A 22,028-nucleotide genomic window follows, 5' to 3' on the forward strand; every position below is an offset into this window, starting at 1 on the left:
GGCCTCATTACACGGAAGGCGGTGAGCCATGGCGCTATTAGCGCCATGGCTCATGCCGGTAAAATACCGGCACCGCCTTGGCGGAAAGGGGATTTACCGCCCCATTCCAAGGTTGGTGGGGCAGTAAATCCCCCTTCCGCCATTGCCCTTCCCCATTCCCATTTCTGCCCCATAGGGCTCTATGGGAATGGGGAAGGCGCTAATTACGGCACCACAATTTTGCGGTGCCGTAATTAGCTCCGAGGTCCCTTAGCGGGTTGGTTTTTAACGCCTGCAAAAAGCAGGCGTTAAAGCACCAACCCGCTAAGGGACCTCGTAGTAAGGCGGTAATGGTTAACGGTCACCGTTACCATTAACGGTGGCCGTTAACCATTACCGCCTTCCGTGTAATGAGGCCCTTTGTGTGGTCGAATGACTGCGAGGACGCTTTTCAAGAAATCAAATGACAGATCGCATCGGCCTCATGCCTGGCATATTACGACCTGAACCTTGAAACAGAATTACCCGTAGATGCAAGTCCAGTCGGACTCGGAGCGATCCTTGCTCAATTCAAGCCTGGTTCTCCCTCATCAGCATCACGCCGCATTGTGGCTTATGCCAGCCGCAGTTTGTCTTCAGCAGAATGTGCATACTCACAGCCGGAAAAAGAGAGCCTAGCAGTGGTGTGGGCATGTGAGCAATACCATTTATTCTTATATGGACATAACTTCACCATTATCACAGATCATCAGGCTCTCACAACTATATACGGAAATTCAACTACAAAAATGCCTCCCCGCATTGCCAGAAGCAGACTCCACCTCCAAGAATATTCCTTCAAAATACTACACCGCCTTGGGAAAGAGAACAACCCGGCGGATTTCTTATCGAGGTACCTTCGTCCTGCGAAAGAGGAATCACAATCTCGCAATGTGTCAACTACATCATCAGCAACGCACTGGCCAAGTCGCTCAGGACCCAGTGCTTACGAAAGTCAAAGAGCGAGTATCCTCTGGCAAATCTCGTCACTCAAAATGGAATGAGAGCGCTCTATCAGAGACGGAACAAAAACAACTTTGAACATTCCATCTCCTGAGAAACACCTTATCACTATTACCAGAAGGTTTGAGCTAAAGAAAGACTGCATAGTAATCCCAAACACGTTACTGGACAGAATCATCAACATGGCACAGACCGGACATAGGGGAATCGTGTCCACCAAATGACAACTGCGAACAAAAGTATGGTTTCCCCAAATGGAAACAAAAGTCAAACAGATCCTGGTAAATTGTACAATATGCTTGAAAGTTGCTTTCCGCACGTTACCAGAACCCCTCAAAATGACAGTCATGCTGCCTCAAGTATGGAATGAAGTAGCAGTCGACATGTTCAGGCCCCTACCCAACTGCAAACATGTCCTGGTAATCATGGATGAAATGTCAAAGATCCCCGAGATGCACTTAATACGATCCCCTGCAGTGCATGCTGTCATTCCAGCATTAGACAAAACCATTTCATATTACGGCATTCCAACTGTCGTGAAATCTGATAATGGCCCACCGTTCAGTGGACAGACGTTCAGGATGTTTGCTGAGCAACTAGTTTTTCCCAGCATCGGAAAATTACCCTACTATGGCAACAGGCAAATGGCACGGTAGAGCGCTTCATGGCAAACTTAAAACACACTCTACAAGTATTCTCCATCACAAGAGGATCGTTCATGCAAGCAATCTGCACTCTACTCAGAGTCTATCTGAATACCACTCATAGTTCCATGTGTGTGTTCCCTGAGAAATTATGTTCAGCAGAATTGCAAGGACCAACATCCCATACTCGACCACTAGCGTGGTATCTGTGGACTCAGAGCGGAAGGCAAGAGAAAAGGACAAAAAAAGCAAGGAAAAAAATGAAAGAATATGCTGATACAAGGAGAAAGGCCAGGGAGCCATAAATGCACATAGGAGTCCAAGTACTGTTATGCCAGCCACCAGAATCGAAAGTGACGCCTGCTTTCAATCCGCAGCCCATGACAGTCAGTCATGTCAAAGGATCCATTGTAACCGCAGCAAGTCCAAATGGCACCATCACCGGAAACTCTTCTTTCTTCAAAGGGGTAGGAATACAGCAGAGCGAAGAGAGCGCCTCCTCCGAAGACTGCTCGGACAGCTGTTCAGACTTCATGGATGTTGTTTTGGACACAGACAACAGCGACAGTGAGAGGGATGACCATGTGTCAGTGACACACAGCCGATCCAGAAGAACAATACGAAGACCCACAAGATGGATAGAAGAAATGGGGTAAAGAGAGAAACTCATTGTGAGGGAGATGTAGTGTGCCATCTCTATGCTGGTGAACAATTGAATAAGGACTATGTCCTCTGCCTATGGCGAGCACAGATGCTCGCAGGAGGCAGGCGTGGTTACCGCCTAAATGTAAGTCAGTCTTAAGATAGTAAAAAAGAAGATCGCATGTATGCTGTCTGTCTCTTGCGTATTTACTGCTGCGCACTTCTTGTATTGAAATGAGTAAACATAACACTCTCGCCGACTAACTGCGGGGAATGGAAGCATCACCTGTTGAGGGTCAAGCATGAGGTGGTAGTTTACACAGATCACTGTAACGTACAGGCTATGACTTCTGTTAATTGTAGTTCCGAAAGACAGGCCAGATGGCATGTGTTCTTTTCAATGTTCGATTTTGTTATAATGTATTGCCCTGGGCCAATGCCTTGTCATAGTTATTAAATGGTGTACGATACCCAGAAATAGAAACCATAATATTGGCACCACAACATCTGTCACAAGAGTGGAGGAAAATCCATCTGAGCTGAGAGCAGAAAAGCTAGAGCTATTCAGCCTTGTGACAGCAGCCCCAATTCCGTGAGCTCGAGGGCCACACCATGCAACTATAACTGGGTGTCTGCAAGAACACTAAGAACTGGATAGAGTAGGGACACAGGAAGTACCTGAAGGAGTCTAGTCAGTTGACATTCAGGAATCCATTGTGCTATAAGTCCGCTTCAGACAGTAGGGATTCAATCATCTGTAAGCACCAACCTGGAGGGTAAAGATGCCTGAGGGTCATAATGAGATTTGGGAGAGAGGGATGGTCCTAGGGCCCAGCAAAGAATCATTAAAAACCCTTGAACTGCCCAAGATAGTTGCGCTGATTCTTGTGCCATCTGTGAGACATCATATCTGTGCTTGCACTTCATCTACATCTGTGATCCACGAGACATGCAGTTGGATTAAATATCATGCAGAAGAACGTTTACAATGGCCTTCGTTACCCACAGACCATGCCCGACAAGAAGCTTTGCACTGGTGTGAGAGCGCTAAGAGGGACGGATACCCGGGGCAGCAGAAACCATGGATCTACTAAGTGTTTCTGGCCCTGATCTGACACGTTGGCATTGATTACATCCTGAGTTGTTTCGTCTGTGCTCAATGCAAGAGGAAGACTGGTAAACGCAGGAGTTTCCTTCAAATTATGCCATTGCGAAACAAACTGTGGTGTTTGTGGTCCATGAATTTCACCACAGAGCCCGAGTGCATGGACTCCATCCGAATGGTAATGGATTATCTGAAATGGTATGCTTTATTTCATCTCACAGAAACCCGTCAGCTCCAATGCTGGCGGAATTGTTTTTTCAGTCTGTGTTCCAATTATTTGTCCTGACTTGCATTATGTTGTCAGACCAGGGCTCTCAAAACACTTCCAGGTTTTGGAAGGCCTTGTCAGCCCAGCTACGAATTGATACCCATTATTCTTCTGCAAACTATTCACAAACTGATGGGCAAAGTGAACGGGTAAACCTGAATGCTGAACAGTATTTACGCTTCCTCTGTCTCCAACATCAAGACACCTGGGTAAAATTCAGCGGGTTGGTTAAATTTGCTTCTAACAATGTATGTCATTCCTCAGCACGTGGTCTTTGGGAAACACCCTTGATCACTGACTTTGGGATTACTTCCGCTACCCTGGTACCTGTAGCCGATGACTGTTTACTCTACATCAGACCAGTGCAGCTAGCCATTAAACAACATCTATCTGCATTTGAACCACATTATTTTACGACGCGAGGAGACAGCAGGCACCAATTTACTGTATTGGGGACAAGCCCTGGTGGTTGTCCACACAACACTTGCACATTCCAGGGTCCCACAAATGGCTTCCATGGTATCTGGGGCCATATGAGGTAGACCATAGTATTAACTCAGTTGCACTTAGACTATTTCCATCCCCATTATATGGAAGGTGAACCTAGTCTTGCATGTTTTCTTGTTAAAGCCCTGCATGCAGTCCATCTGGTTGCTTATTTTTCCTAGTCCCATTTACCTTGCAAGGTTCTAACGAATATAAGGTTCAAAACATCTTTGGGTGGATGGTTACACGTGGGCAAGAGGTATTGGTTGATCGACTGGATGATCCATGTTCCTGAAGACCGTAGGTAGCCCCAGAGAAAACATCCATTGCAGTGATGCCACCAACTTGCTTCAGTGTTCTCATTCTACACTTCCCATGGTCCCTTTTCCACGTTTGGCCTTAGGTGAGTTGTGGTAGGCCTGGTAAATGTTAATGTTAAAGGTTTTTATACAGCACACCAATGTCACTTGTGTGGTCTCCAGGCGCTCAGGTTGATCTGTAATACAAGGAGGGATGGTGGGTGGTTAGTAGGGTTGAGCAGGAAAAAAGCTAGAGAGCTGTGATGTGCTGTTGGCAGCTTCAATTTGGAAACACTGTTCATTGATTGAGCATAAATGTGGTTTTCGGAAGTTGCCCGCCATATGCTGTTGTGCAAGAGTATGCAGCTTAGTTCAGAAACACTGTTCACTGACCGTAAATGTGGTTGCTTTTGTTGTGGTGGTGTTGTGAAGTACATGCAGATTGTGGTGCTGTGGAGATCTGGTTGTGTTAAATCCAGAGTGGTATATCCTTGATGAATTGTAGCAGGTTGTTACTGGATAATGGAACATGCTGCTGTGGGTGCCATCGCCAAGAGCAGCAGATATTAAAAACAGATCCTTAAATATACGAGGTGTGTGAAGTAGTTTATTAACTGACGTCTTGCTAATATGAAAACACCACTTAAAGAAAGCAACTCCAGATTTGTGCATCATTTTGATTGTAATGGAGAAGATGGAAGTCAGGCAATAATAATTAATATGCAACGTGTAAAGTATAAGCAGAAACTCTGCTTGCCGCAGAGTCATCGTGTTCCTTAGGCTTTTCCAAGCGGAAAACACATCTGCTGATATATTTGAACTATAATTCCCATACTGCTTCACTCAGTGGGTGTGTTTGTCGCTGACAAATCCCATGTAAACCTCCCCTCTCGGCACATCAGCCACACTGAAGTGCAGGGAGAAATTAGGAACTGGCAGAAAGACGCAGCTGGAGAAAATATCTTTTTTATGCGATCCATGTTCGGGCATTTCAGTCTTTAGGTAAGCGCCTGCTTTAATTTGATTTCACAATGCAAAGCTCCTATCTTCAACCGTTTCCTTAATTTCCCTCGCCTTCAGCAAGGGAAAAAAATCACAGCGGTGGAATCTTCCAGTGGGCTGTTGTTATGCAGCAGCAAAGGCACAGAGGGGAGGTGGCGATTGTCACTGCTCTCTCAGCTGCAAACGGTGCTTATGCATGGACATTGCATGCTTTGTTTTCGGATTTCACTTCAGACTTTGCTTCTGGGGGAGATAATGGCGGGATGCCAAATATATATATTTGTTTGTTGGTCAGAAACCCAACCACTTGCCGAATTACTGCAGAATTGTCGATGTTTTGCCGCTGTTCGATTATTGCTGCAACTGATGCATCGGTAAACCGCGATCTGCCTCTGCAAATAGATATACTGTATGTATTTTGGTCTTAAAATGCAAGATTCACCGAGTGTACTCAGTGACAGGCAGCCAGCTCATTGGCTGGACGGCATCACTAGTGGGCAGGCATCAGGCCACCGCAGATGCAGGGAAGAAGAGAAAAGCACAGACATGCCATGAAAATTATGCTCCTGCTTCAAGCAGAAGGGCAATTTCTTAACTGGGTATTTTTTGATTGGTGCAGGCTTCAGCACATTTTCAGATGTAGTGTGATAGTTTCATGGCGAGTAGCTAGGAGTAAAACAATAGGGTGGAATTCGGTTTTGTATTTTTAGGTGTTTTACCCTTTTCATCTTCCATTTTATGTTGGTTAATGTGTTATGAATGCATTGCTTGGCACATTTTACAACTTTGCATCAGAATCATAAACATCCCTGTGTGACATTTCCACATTAGAGAACCACATGAAGCGTGGAGGGTATGCACACAACCAAGGTGTAGGCAAACAACTTTTTTTTTAACTGTCTTTATTATTTTTATGTGCATAAACGCATAAAGAAGTACAACAAACGAACACCCTACCAACTCCCCCCATCCCTACTACGAACCCTCCCCAAAAGCAAGGTACATCCAAAAGAACAAATGTAAACATAATCATAACAACCACTTGTCCTCTCCACCACCTCCCAACCATAGATGGGCACAGGTCCCACCCAAGGCCACAAAATAAAGCGAACAGGAAGTTTGCTCCCCCTACCCCAACCCCAACCCAGTTCCTACCATCCAACCATTAGGGTTTATCCCGCCCCCCAAATGTTCTGTCAGTGTAGTACGGTCAGACACACCCTGGGTAGGCCAACAGTTACTCTCCTTCAGTGTCGGAGGTCGTAGTATCTCTGCACATATAAGAACGTAGGGGTGCCTAGTAGTCTAATGGCCAACTCCGGCTGGGTAATCTAGAGGCATAGGCGGTTTCACGTCTTTCACAGTAGTTTAGGAAGACAGCCATTCATGTACATATGGCACTCTCTTTTTCTTTCAGGCCCTTTCAACCAGTGAGCCCGTTGAAGCCATTCCCTATAGTTTATTATCAGCCCTAGAGGGCACATCAAACCAGGCTAAAAGCCACCCTTCAGGGAAAGCAGGGGGGACACTCAGTTATTATCGTACCCATGATCCCATGGATTTGTTCCCAGAAGGGCAGTATGTGTACACACTCCCATGTCACATGTATAAAGTCTGCAGGGTCCCCCTAACATCTAAAACATTTTGTAGATCTCTCTGGGTAATACCTATGCAAGTGGGCCGGGGTATAGTATACCTGATGTAAAAACTTGTAGTGTATTAAATGATATCTATCATTAAGGGAAACACTCCGGGATAACATACAAATCAACTGCCACTGTGGATCAGAGAGTGCCCTCCCCAATGACGATAATGCGGTCAGGATCATTAAGTACAAATCCAAATCCGACCATATCAGTAACTCCAGGAAAGAGCTGCACTGGCTCAGAGTTGAAAATAGAACTCAAGTCAAGGCTCTTACCCTAGCCCACCGATGCATCCACGGGAAAGCACCATGGTACCTGAAATCTAAAATACACACATATACACCCATCCGCAGATTAAGATCAGCGGACCAAAACAGGATCGCGGTAGCTACGCACAAACGCAAGCTAGGACTGGGCAAATCCTTTCCGATTATCACAGCAGGTCTATGGAATAATCTGCCCATTAACATAAGAAAAGAAGCTAACTACCTACACTTCCGCAAACTGCTGAAGACTCATCTCTTCAAATAAAACTCCCACATAGGTCCACTCAGACACACGTACTAAGCACTGGCTTTTGTCTCGTTTAATTCTTGTTTGTCTCACGTGTCCATGTATCTGTGCCCTGAGACTTCCGAATTACCGGTGAAATAGAAATGAATAAATAAATAAATAAAATACTTTCTTATCCCCCGCCCCAACAAGGCCTGTTCCCAGGCTCAGCACGTGACATGAAATGGCGGCACTTCCCCCCTAGTCACTGTTATTCTCCTCCTCTATAACATCCCCTTCAAGTCATCTGGCCAAGTCGTCGCCCTCTCCAGTCAGATGTGTGGGAGTTCAGGAGATGTTGCCACCACCAGACTGAGTATTTCATTTGTGCCGCCAGATAGTAAGAAAACAAATCAGGGTATTCCAGCGCTCCTTCAAACAGGAGAGTCAGGGTATCAAAGGAGACGCTGGCCTGTTTCCCGGCCCACACTAGCCTCACCATCATACTTTTGACACTTTTCGAAAATCGAGATGGGGGATCGCTGGTACATTATTAAAAACAAATAGCTTCTTTGGAACCACCACCATTTTAGCCAGGCAGATCCTTGCAGCCTGCAACAGCGAGAGACAGACCCACGCCACCACCGTGCGTTCTAATTGCTCCAGTTTTGACACATAGATGTCCGCGTTGAGAAGGGCCAGAGAAGTTGACACCCTCACCCCCAAATATCTATGCATTTAGGGGACCATCTGAAACCCTCTCCATTACCCTATGCACACACTGCAGGCGCAACGGGCAACACCTCCAACTTAGTTCCAATTTATTCGTAACCCTGAGTAGCGCTGGATTTCCTGTACCAGCCTCCGAAGATTGTGCCTGGGGTCTTTAATATACAACAGCATATCATCTGTGTATGACAAAATGATCGAGACATGTGAATAGATTTAATGGTACTCGCTTATGCTACAGGCCAGGGGTTTGATAGCCAGAGCGAATAATATAGGGGACAGGGGGCATCCATGACGGGTGCCTCTCGTCAGGGTTATGTAGTCAGACACCAGTTGGTTAGTTAGCACGCTGGCATAGGGGGCTGTATACAAAAGTTGAATCCATTGGAGGTACGTTAATCCTAAACCAGAGCGATGCAGGACTTTCAATAAAAATTGCCATTCGACAGAGTCAAAGACCTTTTGGCATCCAGTGCCGCAACTACTATGGGGATCTCACCATCTACATTGTGCATTAGGTTGAATAATCGTCGTAAATTATTTTGGGTAGATCTCCCTGGGATAAACCCTGCCTGGTCTGGGAGCATTAAAGCCGACATATGCAGGAGAAGCCTATCCGTGAGTAATTTAGCAGTGATCTTGTTATCAGTATTTATCAAGGATAATTACCTAAACGGGGCACATTGACAAGGATCTTTGTCGGGTTTCAAAAGCAATGTCACTAATGCCCTCTTAGTAGATTCCGGTAGTGCACCAGCTAAAATGGAATGCTGCTACATTCTGCGTAGATGGGGGGCCACGAGTTGCGCAGATTCTTTGTACATCTCCTCAGTTATGCCATCCATCCCGGGAGCCTTCCCATTCGGTAGGGACATAATTACCCGGCATATCTCCTCTTCATAAGGTGGAGCACTACACGGTCCAGGAACTGCCTAGTCTCCTCCTGTGTCACATGTGCCTGAGAGGAGTACAGTTGGTCATAATAATCGTGGAACATTGTGCTGATCGTCTTAGAGTCTCTGACTAAGCCCCCTGAGGGTTCCTCTATCTCAAGGATTGAGCCCTGGCTTCTCTCCTTTCATATTGCCCAGGCCAACGTGCGGCTGGTCCTGTCTTCCTCACCATACAAGGTTGCGGCGATCAGATCTCCCAAATATTTCTCCTCCCTAGCTGCCACCTCAGCATGCTCCTCTCTCTTCTCTCACAAGGTCTTAGCCACAGACGTGTCACCAACCGATGCCTGCCGCTGTTCCAAATCTTAATCCCCCCTCTAGCTTGGCTAAGGTACTATGTAACAATTTCAACACGCCCTCTTCCCTGGAGATACAACAGCCTCTTATATGGACCTTGAATGCTTCCCAAATCACTCTGGGGTTGGGGACCAATCCGCCATTTGCCTGGAAGGACACCTGTATATCCCCTGCAATCTCTTCCCTAAACACTGGGTCCTCGAGGGGGCGGGCCCCGGAAACGCCACCGCAGTGAGCTGGGCTCCTGATCCTGGGGAGACAGCCGCCACCACTGGAGAATGGTCAGATAGCGCCTGAGGCAGCATCTTGGAGGTCTGTATCGATCTAGCCAGGGGGATTGTGACCATAATATTATCGATTCCCTGAGTAAAACAAGTATACCCTCACCATGGGATTGAGATGCTGCCATGCGTCCACCAGGTCATGGTACTTTGCTATGCCCCCCCCCGCCCCCAAGCTACTGCAGCCCTTGGAGGGGCCCTGTGAGTTGTGACTGAGCAGTCCAGTGATAAGGATAGAGCAACAATAAAATCTCACGCCACACCACCTCATAAGAGGGGAATTTGTGAATGTGTGCCGCGCACCCATGAAAACATTTTGGGGAATCGACATTTGGGGCATAGATATTGACGATGCAAAGCCGTGTACCCAGACGTTCCCCGGCCAGGAGAAGAAAGCGCCCTTCCTCATCAGAGACTTATTCGTGCAATCGAAAGTTCAGGGACCTGTGTATATACGTTGTGACCCCCCCTAGAGTATGACGAGTATGCAAACCGTATCTATGGACCCCCCATCCGGCAGCCCCAGGCAGTGCGTCACTTTTAGCGAAATGGGTCTCCTGCAGGCATAATACATTGACCGGATGCTGCTTCGACTGAATCATAACCAAACTAAATGCTTTCCCATTTGTCAACCCACGAATATTCTAGGTCATTAACATGAATCGCTCACCCTCCCCCAACCTCTAACTATACCAGCAACCTTCTCTTCACCCTGCCCGCACTCGGGAATCTCCAAGGTGTAGCCAAATGGGAGTGTGGTTTTCCTATAGACCAGCCCCCATATGCAGAAACCCACCATGGCAACAGTACCATGCCCCCCCCCCCAGCAACGCCCTCCCATGCCCACCCACGCCAGAAACTCCAACATACCGGCAACAACAACCCTCCCCTTGAACAATCATAGAAACTCTGTTAACCACACTCAAACGCAGTTACTGCGAAAATATGCGGAGCCAATGGCGGCCACATTGACTCCATGTGACTGGCAACCTGCTCATATTATGCACCTCCCTGCAACCACCAACCGCGCAAGGTGGCCAAGAAGCCACTCAATCCTGATTTATAGCAACACACACAGCGAGTATCAAAATGTCAACACAGAATAGGCTCATTTCCCCCATGAAGCTCAACAATTGGGTCCACAATGGGATCCCCGCGGATCTGGCTGCTCTACCGCGAAGCGTACCACCACCTCTGGTGATGTAAAGAACCATGTTTTCCCATTATGGACCACTCTCAGCTTTGCGGGGTACAGCATAACGCAGCAGATTTCATTTTCCCGCCAAATATTTGTAACAGCCTGAAATATTTTCCTTTGTTCTTGGACCTGTGGGCTGAAGTCCAGAAACACGAATTATGGAGGAGCCAAATTGTAATTCACCCTTCTCTCTTGCTGCCCTGAGGATCACGTCCCTGTAATTGAAGATCCTGGCTATGATAGCTCGTTCAGAGGCGCCTAGAAGCAGTCTAACTGCAAGGCATCTGTGAGCCCTCTCCACGAGGAACATATTAGAGACAGATGGAGAATCCAGTGTATCCATAAGCAGTTTCTTCACAAATTTCTCCATATTTTTAATCGGGGTGGACTGCAGGACTCCTAGTATACGCAAGTTGTTCCTGCGTGACCTTCCTTTGAGGTCATCATTCTTGGCCACAATGCTTTTCACAGTCTGCTGTAGCAGTTCCACTTCTCTCTGTAAAGCTGCCTCTTTGTCCTCTCCAATCCCGATCCTCTGTTCCGCCTCCGTCATACGCCCACACAGTTTGTCTATCTGTCACTGCAGAAATGTCCACCTTGCACATGAAGTCATCGATCTTGGCCCCCAGATTGTCCGTACTGTCTTTCAGTTCAACAAGAGAATGGTTCCAGGCGACCACATCAATCTGCGAAGGACCCGGGGAGGACACCATCGGTGTGCTCAGCTGGTCCAACCTTGTGTATTGGTCCATCTTTGCCTGTTTCTTTTAATTGCCCATAATGGGCTGCGCAGTCTCTGAACTGTTGGGAAACCCTCCTCCGGCATCCCCAGCACTTGCAAGCTGCACAGCACGTTCCAGCTGTGCGGGTCCCAGAAGAACCAGGGGCAGCCCGTGCCAGGAACAGCCCTCCCAGACCCACCTTCAGCCTATGCAGGTGCTACGCAGCCAGAACCCACCTCAGATCCCCAGACGAATGGGTTATGCACAGAAGGATCCCACCAGGACCCAACAGGTTGTTTCTTTTAAACAAAATGTTTAGGACCATTCCCCCAGGGCCTGAAGACAGAGTATGCACCTCACAGCTCACCACAAGGATCTCTGTGGCCACACCACCTGACTCCTCCCGATTCCAGGTGAAAAATCACATGTTGAGGTCCCCAGGCACGGAGGGAAAGAGGTTCAACTCTGCAGGAGCTGACCTCACTGCTTATATATCGCTGGGAACCACTCCCTCTGTAGCAGGACAGATGCTGTGCTTCTCATAACTCACACTGCAACTCAGCAGTTGGTGCATCCTTCTAGCCTTGTAGTGGGGCCTGGGCGCGTTCAGCAAGTGATCCGTTTCCCCACCAGGGTTGTCCTTGGCGGGCCGCTACTCCCGATACCACAGCAGATCAAGTCTGAGGCGGGGCGGGCAGCCGCTCTGATGCTAGTGTTCGCTCACTTATTACGCCCTTGTTCAGGCCAGGGCGCTAAGGGCTCCGCCACACTCAGCAGCCACTGGGGTCGCTCAAGCCTTGGTACATCGCACTTCGCCTCATCTCTTTCAGCGGTCCACAGCAGGATGTTAGGTGCACTCCTCAGGGCAGTTCACTGAACAGTGATAGCCCGCCGCTTAGGTCGGAACGGGAAAGCTCGTTGGCCACCTGCTCCGCCCACTCTGGGGCTCCTGTGTTCTTGGCGGGCAAAGCATCCGTCCCATGGTCGCACAGCCCACCAGTGTTTTGTACTCCTGGACAGGGGCCCTGCTGCAAACAGTCAGCCCATTAAGTCCCTGATACTTGTGGCACTCTAGTCTGCTATATTTTGCTGGTTGCTGGAGCAGTGAAGCGCAAGGAAACACTTGTGTACCAGCATTTTCTAGTTTTTCTTTTAGGTTTTGGCTCATATATGTTGTTTTTAGCTGCACCTATTAGTACAAAAATATTGGTACGGAGAGTGATAAATACACATCCGCCTCTGTTATGATGGGTCATTTTATAAGGTAGGTGTTTGCAACTTGTGGCTCTACAGATGTTTTGGACTATGATTCCCATGAACCCTGATCATTGGCTATCCTGGCTAGGAATGCTGCTAGTTATAGTCCAAAACATCTGGACAGCCAAAGATTGCAGACCCCTCTAAAGGTGTGTGAAATGGGCCCCAACGTACTGCCTCTTCCAGTAAATTAAGTTCTGGGGGCGGGGTGAAAAGTCTGATCACCTCCAAACTATGCTGCATGCAGAAAATGCTATTGCATCTCCACCCATATTGAATTTCTTTGTGGACGTAGGTGCCTGAAACCCTGTTTGTTTTTATTTTATAACTGTTGGGTGATTCTTTTGATCCATATGCACCTTTAATTTTGAAGCTTTTTATTTACACACATGCCTTAAATGAAACCCATTCTAATTGGGCAGCATTTTGATTCGGCTCATTCTAAATTGTTATATTCCAATAGAGCTATTAAGTCTTCGTTATAGTGCCAGTCGATATATGTTTCACACAACTCACGCTCTATCAAGGCCGCAGTTGTATATAGCAGGCATTTTATATCACATCCTTGGTGACAAAACAAAGAGTAACGAGTACAGATTTTGTCGGAGTGTGAGAAAAGGAGAGGGAAGTGGACAGAAGAAAAACAGATGGGGAAAAATCAGGATGATTAACCAAGGTTGCAATCATGAGATGCAGTTGGTTGAACAGACTGATAGGTTAGTTAATGCTAATCGCACGGTTTACTCTCTATACCTTTCATTCGTACAGTTTGCTCACCAAGAAGGAAAACGTGTGAAAAGATATCTAATAACACAACGCAAGCATAGATGTATTTACAACAAGGCCGACTAGGCCCGGGCATAGGGCGGCAGATTGCTAGAGGGACGGCATTTTGTTGTAGTTTATTTTAAATTTACTGGTTGTCATTGTTTTAAATATAAAAACAATCTAATTTCTCACAGTCTGACTAATCCACAACACTGTGAGAAATGTTGAGCTGTTAGCAGTCATTCCACTCTGACAGCTATAGTCTTTGATGGCAAAACTTGTATATATGCTTGATATTTGCAAAAGCTTTGTTAGGGTGACTTTTGTTTAAAGAAAAGAAAATGTGAAAAGAGGAAACCTATACCAAACCCAGCGTGCTTTAGGTATTAAGTGATTCAGTCAAACAACTCTAACAAACATATATGACAGATATAAAGTTCTTTGGTCATTCTTATCTTCTCAAAATGCTCTTTAATATGAAAAACCACCAAAACCTCATTGGCATTATTGGTGCCACTTCACATTATGTTTGGAGTTTTTTCTAATCAATACACACATACACTGTGTTAAGCAATCACTTTTATATTCAAATACACAACATACATTTTTTTTAAAGTATTTTTATTGGCATTTAGTAAACATTTCTCAACAGAAAAACCTTCCCTTCCCCCTCCCATCTTTTGCCCCCTCCCCCTTAAAGAAACCGCTTCCCAGTTCTCATATCTTCTGACGTGTTTGAGTCCTTCCTCCATTGTTCTCATATATATATACCCGTATGTCAGCTCATGTCCAGCACCCAGATGTTTTGGGGGCACCATTTTTGCACAAAGTCGCTTTTCAGAAAATGTAACATCTCTCCCCATTCCTTCTGGAATCTGTCCGCATCTCCTTGGGCTCTGTACGTCATCCATTCCATCGCCACTATGACCCAAAGCTTACGGTACCAGCTGATCATCAACAGGGGAGCTTTGTTTCCAGTCTTTCGCTATTACCATCCATGCGGCTAGTAGTGCCATTGTCAGGGCTCTTTTCTGCGATTTTGAGGTAATATTTAGCTCTGGGTTCAGGGCCCCCCACCATGGTCTCTGCTACTGTCTAGGGTAGGGCATCCGGGACTATTTCCTGAATCTTTTGATCTTGGGGCAGCCCCACCAGATGTGCATCCAATCCCCCACTCCCCTCCAACACTCCTCGGACGTAGATCGAAACATCTTGCACAGTTTGCTGAGGGTGTAATGCCACTGGAACATCATTTTGTACCATGCCTCGCACAATTGAAGTGACCTGGTCCATTTTGTAATGTTCTTCCATTACTCTTCCCAGTGTCTCATGAGTATTGCTTCCCCTAGCGAGTTTTCCCATGCAACTTGATACGGCCAGGGTCTTAGGTCTGGACATTCTTGTAACAGTTTATATATGTCCGCCACGAGTGATGAATGTCTCAAAATGTGTTAATGGCCTCAAAGCGGCTTGTTGAATCTCCTTCTGCTTCAACCAATGTCTAAGCTGGGTATATTCAAATCAATCTTCTTCTCTCACACCCACTTGTGTTTTGCAGTCTACAAATTACATTACTTTCCCTTGCCATATCATGTCTTCGATCTTTTCACACACCCTTTCCCTCCACTTTTTAAATGCACCTTTTGTCATCCCGGGTGAAGTTAGGGTTGTTGAGCCTTGGGGTAAAGGGAGATGATATTGACGATAGATGCCCTTTCTTGAGTCTCCTGTCCCAAATGTCACATGTTGTGCGAAGAACCCTGCTCTGACGAGCATTCAGAGGTCTCTCATTCCCCTGCAACCAGAGCAAGCCTGTCAGGGGCATTCCTGCTAGCGCCCTGTTCATGCATGCCCACATTTTGTCAGTACATCCCGAGAACCACTCCCTGACCACTCTGAGTTGGGCCGCTTCATAGTACTGATATATATTAGGGAGCCTTATTCCACCCCTATGTCTAGGGGACCTCAGTGCGTCCATGGCTACTCTCTGGCGTTTATTCTGCAGAATAAATCTAGAGATTAGTGTGTTCAAACTTTTAAAGAAAGCGTTCAGAATAGCTATCGGCAGTGTGTGGAATCTATACAGTGTCCTCGGGAGGGTCACCATCTTAACAGTGTTTATACGTCCCATCCAGGATATCCGCTTTGGGGACCACTTTGCAAAGTCAGTCTGTGTCTGTTTCATTAGGTCAGGTAGGTTTGCTTTATATAGTGCGGCAACCCTGCTCGTTAGTTTAATGCCTAACTATGCTAGGCTGCCATCCGCTACCCAGAATGGGGAGAACATTTTAATTTGACTCGCCATTTCCTTTGAGAGTCCTATTTCTAACATCTCAGACTTCCCCATGTTTATTTTTAAGCCAATAGCCCGTCTTGTTCTTTGAGGGTGGTTACTAGGGCGGGTATCGACTTCTCTGGCTCTACTAGTATTATTAGCATGTCATCTGCATATGCTGCTGTTTTGTGTATCCCTTCCCCCCAAAGGGGACCCCCTTAATGGCCTGGTTCTGCCTTATTGCCTCTAACAGGGGTTCTTGGAAAATAGCATATAGATGAGGGGATAGTGGGCACCCCTGTCTCGCCCCTCGTTCTATGCGGACTGCTTCTGAGATTTGATTGTTTACTGCCAGGCAGATCAAAGGGGTGCTATAACTTGCTCTGGCCATTTGTTTATATTTAGGCCCAAAGCTCATTTGGATCATCGTCTGAAATAGTTATGGCCACTCCACCCTATCAAAAGCTTTTTCAGCATCCAGCGAGATGATCGTGGCCAGTATCTGTTTCATTACTAATTTTTCTAGGAGATGTATCACCCTTCTGGTGTTATCCCACTTTTGCCTCCCTTTAATAAAACCCGACTGGTCTTGTCCTATGATCCCCAGGAGTACCTCCTTTACTCTCTCGGCTAATATCCCAGTGTAGATTTTTGCACCTATATTCAATAGCGCAGTAGGCCTATATGGCCCACAAATTGTGGGGTCTTTATTCGGTTTTCCAAAACGGACTACATTCGCTTCTGTCATGGAGTTCGTCACCCCTTCGCCCTCCCTAAATGAGTTGAACAGCTTTGCTAAGAATCCCTTAACTTCTTTACAGTAGACCTTATAGAATCCCCCTGTAAAGCCGTCTGGCCCAGTGCTCTATTGCTCTGCAAGTTTTTTATCACCCTTTCCAACTCCTCTTCTTTTATTTCCCGGTCCAGGCACTCTCTTCTAGCATCATTTTTGGCAATTATATGCTTTCCAGGAATGCCCGTATCTTTTGTACATCGGGTCTCCCTTAGGGCACAGCTCCTTGTAATATGCCATGAAGTCCTGGGTTATCCCTCTTGATTCTGTTGTTAGCCCACCGTCTGTTAGCTTTATTCCCTCTATATGCCGTTGACCCTTCTGTTGTTTCAGGAGCCTAGCTAGCAATTTGTCTGCCTTGTTTGCGCTCACATAGTACCTTTGTTTAAGCCTTAATAGGGCACTTTCCGCCCTAGATGTGTTTAGGAGCCATAGCTGTCTCTGTGCCTCTTTAACTTTAGTGTAGTTCTCCCTTGACTGGTGGCCTGCTAATAAGCGTGGTGTCTGCGTCAGTGCATCCTCTATTGTCAAGGAGTTCCCCCCTTCTCACCTCGGTCCGGTGTTTGTCGGTGTCTTCGATCGCTGCCTTCTTGCGAACGCTCCTGGTCTTGAACAGCGCTGCTCGAGTCTCGTCTGGTTCCAGGTTGCGTTTAGTTACGGGAGCGCGGAGTCCAGGAATCCGGGAGTCTGGGAAAGGCTAGTAATGCTGGGAATCAGGAAGGGGGAAAGGGTCAGGAGCGGGTAATAGCACTGGGACAAAGGAAAAAATACCGCGAGCTACGAACACACATCTGAGGCTACTCTGCAATAGCATTGAGACGCGCAGAGCCGCAGAAGGAGTGGTCTATAAATAGATCACGCCGCGTTCAGCGCATGGAGCGAGCAAGGGCTTCAGCTCTGGACGGCCATGTTGGAAGTAGTACTGAATGTAAGCCCCGTTGAGACAAGGACCAGGAGGTCCAAAAAGGGCGTGATCTGAAGTTCATGACATCTATATCTTTATCTAATCTGTTTCTTTCTTTTTGTCTTTGGGCTTTTAGAGAGATAAACTCCCCCCTCATCATGGCTTTAAAGGCATCCCATGCACTCCTCATCGGGGCCCCAGCTATATTGTTCAGAGTAAAGTATTCCAGTTTTTTACCCCTCACCTTTTCTCGCATTACCGAATCCCTCAATAGTTCCCTTGGGAGCTTCGATGACCACAGTGGACTATTTGGATTTAGCTCCCCTAAAGAAATCCTCATCGGGGCATGGGCTGATAATTCTATCAGGTCAAGTTCTATGTCTTTTAGTGAGCCCAGTATCCTGGGGGTCCCCCATGCGTAGTCTATTCTTGAGTATGTCTGATGCACATGTAAGAAGCACATAAACCCTGTCTCCTGTCCCTTTTTCACCCTCCACAGGTCCTTTAGCGCCATCCCCTCAATTCTATCTGTATAGCCTCAGAGGGTTGTACGCCCTTATGAATATTCTGTCCACTCCTATCGATCTCTGGGTCCTAGGTCATATTGAAGTCCTCTATGATTATTAGTTCCCCAACTACAAATTGCTCTAGTTTCCCCATGACTTGCTTAAGATATAAGTTTTGGCCTGTGTTCGGGGCGTAAATGGTCTCTATGGTGATGGCTCTCTGTCCTATCTGCGCCTGGATGAATATGTATCTACCGTTGCGGTCTACTAGCGTATTTGTTATTTTTGCGCCCAATGTGTTTTTGAGGCCGATCATTACGCATGCCCTCTTATTGTTAGCATTTGCCTGGTACATATGTGAATATTGCTGAAATTGTATTTTATGTTTGTCAGCTTTCCTTATGTGTGTCTCCTGTAGTAGGAATATGTCAGCGTTGTGTTTCTTTATCTGTGTTTGGACCTTCTTCCGTTTTACTGCCGTATTCAGGCCCCTCACGTTTTGTGAGAGAATCAATAATGTCAATGTGCCTATACGAGTGCGGTTCCTCTTGCACCCCTTCCCTCTCCCCTTCTCCCCTTCTCCCCTTCCTCTTCGTGCCCCCCCCCTCTCCCTGTGTCTGACTCGGGATCCGAGGACACTTCCCACTCGGTGGACACCGACCCATGTTTCACCTGGGCTCCTAGGTTACTTAACCTGTGTGATTCCAAGTGTTGCCTCTTCTCCTCCCCGCCGGGCCACCCTGTTGCAGGATCAATTCTGCTGTTTATACGTGTGTCTGTTTGGGGGCCCCTCTATTCCCCCGCATGTTTGTTTGCCCCAGATGGACCCCGCTCTTGCCTTGGGTCTCTTCTCCTTGTACAGTGGACCATTCCCAGGGCTTAGGTTCCCGCCTGCGAGCTTTGCTGCTTCTCTCGTCTGTGGCTGTCTCCTCTGTTTCCATCCCTAGAACTGCCAATCCTTCGTCGCTGGTCGTCAACCTTTGTTGTCTCCCCTCCCAGGGGAATATCAATCCAAAGGGGAATGTCCATTTATATGGGACTTTTTTTTTCTTGCAGTTTCCTGGTTACCGGGCCCATCGCTCTTCTTTTCTGTAGGGTGGCGGTCGCCAGATCTTGGAATAGGCTGACCTGCGAGCCATTTATTGTTATTGATTCTTCACCCCTTGCAGCTTTCAATATTTTCTCCTTCTCTTCCTATGAAGCCAGCACAGCTAGGACATCTCTGGGCCTGGCCCCTTCTCCGCTCCTCTCCGGGCCCACTCTGTGAACCCGGTCTAGTCTTATCTCCTCTGGGGTGTTTCCGCTAGCAGGGTGCCAAAGTATTGTTGGATCGTGCATTTTAGCTCTCCATCTGAGGTTGCTTCCACCAGGCCTTTGATCCTAATGTTAGAGCGCCTCGAACGGTTTTCTAAATCCTCCGTTTAAATCTCAAGGTTTTGTGTGGCGAAGGCTATCTGTTCCAGTAATTCCGAGTTCTGGCGCACCTCCTTTTCCATTTCTGACAACCGTTGTTCCATCAGGTCCACTCTGCTTCCCAGGGAGTTTATATTGTCCCTAATTTCTTTTAGTGCTTCCTTTAAGTCCTCTTTTAGACCTCCGATCTGCTGCTGGAAGGAGGACGTCATCATCTCCTCCATGCCCATCAGGCACTTTTGTAGGTCTTCTTTGTTTAGAGCTATGGCCTGTGTCCCCTAGGTGTCTTCTTCATCCTGTTCTACCTGGCGTGGCTGCTCTTCCTGCGCTGGTTCCACTGGCTCCATATGCCAATATCTATTTCTAATCAGGTTTTCTTTTGATTTTTCTTAGGAGGCTGCGGGCCCAGAGGCTGTTTCCGCTTTGTGCCTGGCATCTGCAGGTGGAAGAGCAAGCTCCCAAATATGTGTCCCTTCCTCACTCCCCTGATGCTTCCTTAGTTGGGAGATTGGTGTTTTCCTATCTCTTTGGCCCGTTGTTTGCCACCTCTTCCCTCTCCCTACTTGAGGTTCTTCCACTGCTCAACTGGCTGCAGTCCTCGGATCCCACTTATCTGCGCCTTCTAGGTCTCGGGGGACCCACAGCCTTTTTGTCCTTGAGCTGTTCACAACCTTGTTTTGTTCCCCTTAAAGTGTATATTGCCAGACTGATGGAGGTTTCCCCATTCCAGCCCATGCTACTGGTGTGTATGTTTATTTAATTTGCTCCTGCAGCCCCTGTGTAGTGCCTGCCGTGCCCCCCGCCTCACAATGTCATATGAGCTCCACCTACTATGGGTTGTTGTCTGTGGGGATCACGCAGCACGTCTGTTTGCTTTGCCGGTGTTCCTCAGGGTCCTCTCTTATTGTTCTCCCTTCACTTGACCTTGCCGCTGGGCGCTTGTTGTTTTCCGGCGCTGCGGTGTCGCGTGTTGTTAGAGCGTCCTGTTCAATCTGCCTGTGCTTCCCCTCGGTGAGGAAAGATCCCGGGCCTCTGCGCTAGGGGGGCACCTCTTCTCTCTCTCTGTCACCCGTTCCTCTCCCCACCTCCGAATTGGTATCTGTCCGGTCTTCCATGGGGGGGGCTTCACTTCATTGGCCCCCTTCACTGCTTTCCTCTGGGCTTCTCCGTTGTCAGTGGTTACCTTCTCCGGGTCCCTTCACCTCCTCAGTGCGGGGCTTCTCTGCTGGCAGGGTTCTTCTTCCGTGGGTCCCTCTTCTCCCGCTTCTCTGTGGGGCAGCACCGTTGGTTGGGCTTCTCCTCTCAGGCTACCTCCATGTCGCGCCCCTGGTCTGCCTCTTGTTGTCCTGGACTACTGGACTAGGTGGCACTGTTCTGCTTCCTCCCTGCGGGGTCTGTATTCCTTGTGGCTTCCTGCCGAGACACGCTCGCCTCATCTGATCTCGGACGCCCTTTTCGGCATGGCGTGGATCCTTTCCTCTCCGGGGGATTTTTCTACTCCAGTCAAGCGTTTTCCTGTCTTCGGTGGGGTTTTCAGGCCGTTCAGTTCTCCATTTCAGCCTGCTGCGGAGGCACGGATGTGGGCAGCTTCGATGTATATCTCCCTGCAGGGCACCACTTGTCAGTCGCTGCTTCTCCCTCCTTGCTCGCCTTCGGTGCACAGCCACCAGTCTCGGTGTGCCAGGGTCGGTTCCTCTCCGGAGGTCTCTTAGCGTTCGTCCTGCGTTCTTCCGCCTTCTTTGGGTATTATGGGCACTCACTGGATGGCTTCCTCCTCCCCGGCTGAAGACACAAGTTTGCAGTTACTTAGATCCAGCTTATATTTCTCCTTTTTTTAAATGCCCGGCCGGGAGCTCACAGGAGTGCACCCTCACTCGACGGTGGCCATCTTGGAATCCACAAAATAAATGTTTTAAACTGTTGCAAAAATTAGGGTTTTTCCTTCAGAAATGTAAAGGTTAAAAATGATGCATCATTTTACAATATTATACGCATACCTATGCTTAAGTCAAGCACAGACTTCCCACTGGAGGCACTAAAATAGTTCAGAATCAAGCATTATTTACCCTCCTTGGCCCCACAATTCATAGGTTTGTGGCCACCCACAAGTTGCAAGCATGAAATAGATCATAGAGAAGTTAAAATGCCAACACAGTTTTTTGAATGTGCAAGTGTATCAAGAAACCTGTGAAAGCACACAATTCTTTCTCTAGAATTGATTACATCCTAGTTTCTGATTGGCTAGTTGAGGCAGTGGTGGAAGCAAACATGGGAGAACAGAATCTCTCTGATCACTCATTGGTAGAGGTTAAATTGAATCTTAATCTGAGTAGACACCGTTTTTATAGATGGCGATTTAAGACCTTT

The 22,028-nt window shown here is 47.4% G+C and overlaps 1 protein-coding gene across 2 annotated transcripts in view; it reads left to right on the forward strand.

Annotated features, from left to right (window-relative positions):
- The first annotated feature begins 5,291 nt into the window (after positions 1 to 5,291).
- The window catches only part of GNB4 (G protein subunit beta 4), a 1,465,460-nt gene continuing 1,448,723 nt past the window's right edge, over positions 5,292 to 22,028 (forward strand). For both annotated transcript variants that reach the window (XM_069618681.1, XM_069618684.1), the window contains exon 1: positions 5,292 to 5,427. The gene's annotated coding sequence lies outside the window, so the exon portion shown is untranslated. The remainder of the gene's footprint in view (positions 5,428 to 22,028) is intronic.

The sequence above is a fragment of the Ambystoma mexicanum genome, chromosome 10 (genome assembly GCF_040938575.1).
Source record: "Ambystoma mexicanum isolate Mex_15411 chromosome 10, UKY_AmexF1_1, whole genome shotgun sequence".
In the NCBI taxonomy this organism is placed as follows: Eukaryota; Metazoa; Chordata; class Amphibia; order Caudata; family Ambystomatidae; genus Ambystoma; species Ambystoma mexicanum.